General features: G+C 47.0%; 1 long non-coding RNA gene across 1 annotated transcript in view; it reads right to left on the reverse strand.

Moving 5' to 3' along the window:
• LOC138972223 (uncharacterized) overlaps window positions 1-7,174 on the reverse strand; it is a 13,557-nt gene extending 6,383 nt beyond the window's left edge. The window contains exon 1 of the long non-coding RNA XR_011457500.1: window positions 7,083-7,174. This is a non-coding gene — a long non-coding RNA (uncharacterized lncRNA). The remainder of the gene's footprint in view (window positions 1-7,082) is intronic.
• Between the last annotated feature and the right edge of the window lie 326 nt (window positions 7,175-7,500).

The raw sequence follows: 7,500 nt of genomic DNA on the forward strand, positions 1-7,500 counted from the left end.
TATCTTATCCCAACTCACATATAGCAGATTGCTAATAAACGCGGTGGGCATGGGATGCTCAATCTATGAGCTCGGCAATAATTTGCCCTGCTGCTACCATTGCTGGTCGCGCATAGGGCGGGGAAGTAGCTCAGTTGGTAGCGCGCTGGCTTTGTAGCCAGTTGGTCTCTATCAGCGTGAGTTCGAACGCCACGTTCGGCGAGAGATTTATTTCTCGGAGTCAACTTTGTGCAGATTCTCTTCAGGTGTCCGAACACCCCCGTGTGCACACATGCGCACTAAAAAGATCCCAAGTTCACAGCGAAAGTCTCAGGGCTTTGAAAACACGAAGACACGCGTGCATCATCTCTCGTCTCTGATTATCATGATCGTGTTTCGATACTTTGACGAGACAAACCCAATGCTGATGTGTCAAAGAAGACAGCCACAGCGGGCTTGTTCGAGTCAAAATATCACACCATATCTTCAGCATATTACCAATACCTGCCCCAGTATAGGCCAACTGGTCTAAGAGGACGTTAAACCCTAATAGTCAGTCAGTCTGGTCGCGCATTGGAACCGTCCTGTCGCGCGCTGGAAAAGTCGCGCAGGTAAAGGTTGATAGAGAACTCCTCCGATCTCCAGTAGGAGGAGTCAAGGACTTCAGAATATCCTACCGATTTTAGCACCAACGCAGATATGTCCCTATCTGCCCTTGTGTTCAAAGACGATAAGAGTAGTTTTTGCTTATGATCTTAAACCCCTTGTATGAGACAGGAAGGAGCATAGTGATATAACTGGTCAGATTCATAATAATGGGTCGCCTGTGGCGAGAATCCCATAAAGAGGAAAAACTAAGAACATCGGAGATGGTTGTCCTAGCTTCTGATGCCTGACTAAGAAGTCTGGCCGGAAATGGAGTGAGATAGAGAGCCTCTATTGGAACCTACGTCTCCCGGTAAGCCGAAGAGTGCATGAATCTCGCTACATCTGCGCGCTGTAGCTAGGAGTAAAAGGGAGAACGTTTCACACGTAAGGTTTATGAAGGCTAGCGGACTGTAGCTGTTCAAAATCTGAGGAGCGTAGAACCTCCGATACCAAAAGACTCGGACTTGTCTTGCTGTGATCTTTTTGTATTGAACCCTATCTAGCATATGGTCTCTCTGTGAACAGAGACCTGTAATCTTAAAATGCGAGCTAAGCAAGTCACACTGACAAAATTAGGGAGAATCATAGCCTAATTGAGGTAAGGCCTAGATGTAGGTCCATGTTTTATCTCGCACAGCCTGTACGGAGCCCAAGGTGAAGGGAGAACTGTCCAAGTTACAAAACACACCCCCCCTTTTTTCTTTCCACCTTATCTCAAAAGGCTAATGAGTGAGGAGGAAGGCCCCGTTTGCGAGAATGTGACAGAATGTCACTGGTCTTTCAAAGAAAACGATGAAGTTCTGAGAGGAAATCAAGCACCAGAGAAGACAACCGTTGTCCTCAATGGATACGGGAGTGGTATCCGTGAGTACTATATACCCATGTCCCTACGCGGTGGCTTGAAATAAAGAGGGCGAACTTCTGTTAACCAGACATGTAGCCCTCACGGGAGCGAAGTACTGCTGAATTTGAGTTTGAATAAACGACAGTACGATAGCTGAAGCCGTAAGGCAGCAGCTTGAAAGTTAAAAAAGATTGCCTGACAGGCCCGTGTTCAAAAACGGTCACCCATCCCGGCAGTAACCGAGACCGATGCCGCCTAACCTCGGTGGTCGAAACGAGACCGTGTTGCGGCCTTTTGCTGAAAAACGAGAAAGTCTATGCCGAGGCTGCAAAGAGGCGGGTAAATATCTTCTAGGTAAGAGAACTGGCTTAGGGATAGAGAAGGCCTCTATTATGCCAAGGTTTCGTTAACTGGTAATTCGAGTGCTGGAAACCTTAAGTTGGATACCCGCTGAGGGAAAAGGTAAGTCGTACCCTCTCTCTGCTCTTTGTGCGAAAATTGCTCCGCCTATATTGTCACTAGAAAAGCGTGCAGAGAGCCTGAGTAAATATCCGAAACTGAATCCCTGAACTGGAGTGCCGTGATTCAGCCTTCAGAGGAAAAGAGGGGTGAGCGCGGTAAAGCCGGAAGCCTATACCATACTGTGACAAGTGTGACGTCACTTCGATGGCTTAGCCGAGAAGACTTGAGATTTTATCAGGGCGTACAGCTGCGTACTATTCTGCAATGTAGGAGAGACCTCCTAGCACATTGCAAAGTTAGGAAAAATCCAGGGGCCGCCGCAGTGAAGACTACAAAACGAGTGTACATGTAGCTTGTTAACTCGCGGGAGAAAAAGGCCCTGAAGGGCGTAATGCCGAAGTTGAATCACTGAACCTCAAGGTATGTGATTCTATTTATTATTGACAAAAACATAATGGTCACTATCTTTTGCGTATAGGGAAAAAAAACCAATGCTAAAAGCCTCTATGCCAAACCTAAGGTTCACCACATGATGGTGTCCTTAGTTCTTTCCGTAACCTCTTAAAACGAATCGCTGAAACTATGGAATTTTATGCGAGTCCTTTGTGTTGCCCAGCGAAAGTCGCTGACACAATGCCGCTACCATAAAGGGTAGGCTTCGCCGGAAAAGTTCCGTCTGAGAGGTTACGGACAGTGGCTCAGTAATCCTAAAGATTTTATTGAGTCAGAATGTGCACCAGTAAGTTGGCCATGTTCTGGCGAGCTGTTGGAAAACCAAAGCTTATGACTTATGAGAAAGCGAGCGATTCCGTAAACCGGAAAAGCTGAGTTTGCTTTTAAATAACTTGACCTGTTTTTCGCCGCTTAGGCGAAAATTAGTGGCACCTAGCAGCTTCATCCGAGAAGGCGAAAAAGAAGAGGTATGCAGCTTCACCATAAGTGAACGTACATACACGCAAAGCTGCCTAAGCCAGAGAGTCTAACCCTATGTGTACTTGCCTAGCTTCATTATCTTGCCTAATCTGAGGCAGAGTGAAGCAGTTCCCGGTTTCTTGCCCGAAGATGGTGAGGTATGCAACGTAGACGTGCGAACACTGCCCTGGTAAACACAAAAAACAATGAGTGCCGGAGTAGATCCGCCTCTTACTTGCACCTTGAGCCAAGCGACGGCTGACCAAGCAAGGAACCCTCTGTGAAAGGAGAAGACTAAAGTGACTCGAAGGTGACTTTATCTTGGATCCTAGACCTAGAGAGAAAGAAGACCCTGCGCGCGTGCATGGAGTGTGCAAAGAGAAGCGCTGGGAGGCTCAGCTGCTCAGCAGAAACTTTAGCCAAAGTGGCTAGCAGCGTAGTGACGTCCTTTTCTCCCGCGTCACGACGAAACTCGAAGTTGTCAAGAGCAGAGGAGATGGAGCGCGAGAGAGATCTTTGCAAAGTTTCCGAAAGAGAGGATAAATCGAAAAGATCCTGTGCTTTTTCCCCCCAGAGACAAGAGAGAGGACTCAGTATAAGGTACAGCTCTGTTCTACTGTAGCCGTCTTCCCTAAGCGTAACCAGTTTCATAGTAATCGGAAGAGTAGCATGCGGGAGGGCAAGTGTCGATGAGGTTGTAAAAGTGGCTGTTGAAGTGAACTTCTGGCAGGCACCCTGAGAGAGAGGAGTGGGATGCTTCGCATGAGCAAGCCACGGTTTGACTGAGTCCGACGCCATACTGTGTGCTGCCAAAAGCGGCACTGTGTCAGTCGGTGCGTCGACTTGCCGTCGGTTTTGCTCAGAAACTTGGCCATATATGAGGCAACAGAGGGAGATTCGCAGATCGAAAGGAACGCGTTTCTTCCCGAGCTGAGCGGAAGTCAACCAAAGCTGAAGGTGGTGGTACGGACAAATTGCCGAAGCAACCACCCCTTCCTCAACGTACAGCGAAACTATTTCCGCTGCCGATGCTAAAGCATGGGTAAACTTGGATAATAGCCGAAAACTGGTGTCTTCTTCCTGAGCGGAAGCACCGTAATCCGAACCGTAGTCCTGCACATCCGTGCATGCCGGAATTTCGCTACCACACTGACTGCTATAGTCTGGTGAAGCTTTCCCAGAAGCAACATTTTTTTTCACACGTCAGTTACGGGCTTTCAATCCCGAAGGCTATTACCGAGTAGCTACGAACGTAAACGGAAGTTCCGATGTGTTCGGATGCTTATGGATTTGAGTTGTCGTTCGTGTCTCGGTAGCGCTGGAATGAGTGCAATCCGAGTAACGAACTTTGCCGATTGCAATCTAGAAATGATCGTCACTGCTGCAGGGTCAATGTGTGAATTAGTAGGATAGAGCGAAAAGAGTTACACTCAGCACTCGCTCAATCCATGCTGAGGCTCATAAACTCCGAGTCTGCAGAACATCATACAGACAGCAGTCTTTCTTTCCTCGCACCATTGGCGAATGGAACGCCCTCCCACCACAGGCAGTATCATCAGCCTCGGTGGAAGCCTTCAAAATCCAGATCTAGACACCATGCGCTGCAGCAGAAGACCTCTTGTACACCAGAGTTCCCATTTGATTGCCAGAAACACATTCACAGATACTTCAATATGTTGTTACTGGACTCCGAGTGCCTTTTTAGTTTCTACAAAATGATAGCACTGATGATCTAACGAGTAACGTGATCATGTTCAGTTAGATCTAAGTTGTAACAGTGTACAGTCAGAATCACCAGCATCAGTGTGTGCCAGTATGCATGCGGTTTGTGGCTCCCATACGCGTGCATGCTTTATTTTAGTTTTACGACAAGAAAAAGAAGTTCTTTCCTCAAAACATCCAAAATATCCGTATTAGATGTTGTCGTTGAACATGTGTTGCACACAGCAAACATTTTGAAATCTCCGAAGCTGCTTGCAAAGATGACGCAGAGATCTGCAGTCTACAGTATCTCTGGATGACGCAAGGATAGTGTTCGACTCGGCTCTTTGACTTGGTAAATATCGGAACTTCCGATTACGTTCGTAGTTACTCGGAACCAGCCTTCGGGATTGAAAGCCCGCAACTGGCGTGTGCAAATTTTTTTCGCTTACCGGAAGACACCCGCATTGGGGAGCTTTAATGGTAACCGGAAGTTGGTGTCTTCTTCTTGAGCGGAAGCACCAAAATCCTAACTGTAGTCCTGCACATCCGTGCATACCGGAAATACACTAACACCGTGACTGTCATAGCCAGGCGAAGCGCAAACCGGAAGGGAAGACACCCGAGGGATTTTATACCCAAGTGATGCCTCCCTAAGGACTGCTTCCTGCCCCCCGGAAGGGAAGACACCTGAGGGATTTTAGACCCAAGTGATGCTTCCATAAGGACTGCTTCCCTGCCCCCAGGGCAGAAGCGGGGAACGCTGTGCCAATTCGACCTCGTGTAAAGATACTGAGGCTGCTGACAGCAGCGAATCCCCTGTTTGAACAGAGACCAAACGCGTATCTGGGCTCCTACCCTGTACCACACGCCCGCGCGCACGGAACGGAGTAGCCAGGGGTTCAGAACTTTCAATCGCACCCCAGCCATCGGGTGGAGCTACTTTCTCCGAGATACGCCCTTCGCGTTGAACCCAGCTACTGACGAAGGATAAATACCTTGAAAACTGTCAGGACGACCGTCAGAAGAGGCCTGAGTACGTCGAGGAAAGTCTCCGTCACTCGTATCAAAGGCAGCATGCACATCGGCTGAAACCACGGTAACCAAGGGAGAAACACGCACCCTAGCCAAGGAACGCGTATCGTCAACTCCCGCCGGCAAGGACAGAAATTCTGCCCTAGTCGAAGAAAGCTCCGCTGAAAGAGAGGTTATCTGAGCACTCAAGGAAAGGAGCATTGCAGAAAAATCCTGCTTTTCGCTAGCAGAGATAGAGCCAGTAGTAACCGGTACAATTTCTGAAGGCAGAGCCGGCATGGAGGGAGATTTTGGCAAGTCGATAGTAACATCGAAAGAATGCGTAGAAGAAGGGTCAACAACCTTCACTATTGCTTGACTGGAAGAACCCTTAGATTTACAAGAAGGCTTCTTAACCGGAGAAAGCTCCGAAACCTGCATAGAAATCTTCTTTTTACCGCTGTCCGACATGACGGACAAAAGCGTGCAAACATTTCTAAGTCAACAAAACGACCTGTGTCAAGCAATAAAACGGCAAAAATTTGCAAAGATGCTCACCCCAAACACCGAATAAGAGACGAGGGAGGTGTAGAAAGAACCAAGGTGAAGTCTGACCAAAGCAAAGGTCAGACTAAAGGCTAAAAAGCCTAAGCGAAGCAAAAGCACGTCCGATAGCCACGGAGCGCTGTAGAGTGAATGAGTTCAATATGGCACTGGCAGGAAGTCATGTGACTTTGTCCTGGTTATAGGTCAAGGTAGCTCTTTTTTTCAGAGTTGCCTCCCTTGTTACTCAATTTATTTTTCTTTGGTGTTAAGGAGGTCCTTAAGTTAGCTCGTAGTCGACTTTGTATAGTCTTTTTAACGACAATCAGTGCAGCTTCACGAAGTATACTGCTCGTAGTCGACTTTACATAGTCTTTTTAACGACAATCAGTGCAGCTTCACGAAGTATACTGCTCGTAGTCGACATAGTCTTTTTAACGACAATCAGTGCAGCTTCACGAAGTATACTGCTCGTAGTCGACTTTGCTTAGTCTTTTTAACGACACTCAGTGCAGCTTCACGAAGTATACTGCTCTTAGTCGACTTTGTATAGTCTTTTTAACGACAATCAGTGCAGCTTCACGAAGTATACTGCTCGTAGTCGACTTTACATAGTCTTTTTAACGACAATCAGTGCAGCTTCACGAAGTATACTGCTCGTAGTCGACTTTACATAGTCTTTTTAACGACAATCAGTGCAGCTTCACGAAGTATACTGCTCGTAGTCGACTTTACATTGTCTTTTTAACGACAATCAGTGCAGCTTCACGAAGTATACTGCTCGTAGTCGACTTACCATAGTCTTTTTAACGACAATCAGTGCAGCTTCACGAAATATACTGCTCGTAGTCGACTTTGTATAGTCTTTTTAACGACAATCAGTACAGCTTCACGAAGTATACTGCTCGTAGTCGACTTTGCCGAGTTTAGGACAGGCCTAAAGAAAACAATTTTTGCCGCAATTGATAAACATACTTACGGAGGTACTGAAGAGTAAACCTGGATCCAGAAGACCACCTGGAACCCGTTCGGAATGAGATGGTTAGGGGCTGGTTTTGTTGTATGGACACTGTTCAAAAAAGCAGTTGTAACATAAGGTGAATGTTTTGAGAGAGATTTTTTTTGAAGGAAGACATTTGGTTTTGTAATCTCTCTCGCACACAAACACATCAATACACACACACGCACTCACGCACTCACGCACACACACACACACACACACACACACACACACACACACACACACACACACAGACACACCCACATACGCGCGCGCATGAAATGCCCTTTGATCTAAAACCTACTTTCTCCCAAAAGAGAGCTATTTTAATGCACAGCTGTTTATCAAAAGAAACAGAATGAATACTAGCAAGGCCACTTGAATAACCACGTTTCTG

The sequence above is a fragment of the Littorina saxatilis genome, linkage group LG8 (genome assembly GCF_037325665.1).
Source record: "Littorina saxatilis isolate snail1 linkage group LG8, US_GU_Lsax_2.0, whole genome shotgun sequence".
In the NCBI taxonomy this organism is placed as follows: Eukaryota; Metazoa; Mollusca; class Gastropoda; order Littorinimorpha; family Littorinidae; genus Littorina; species Littorina saxatilis.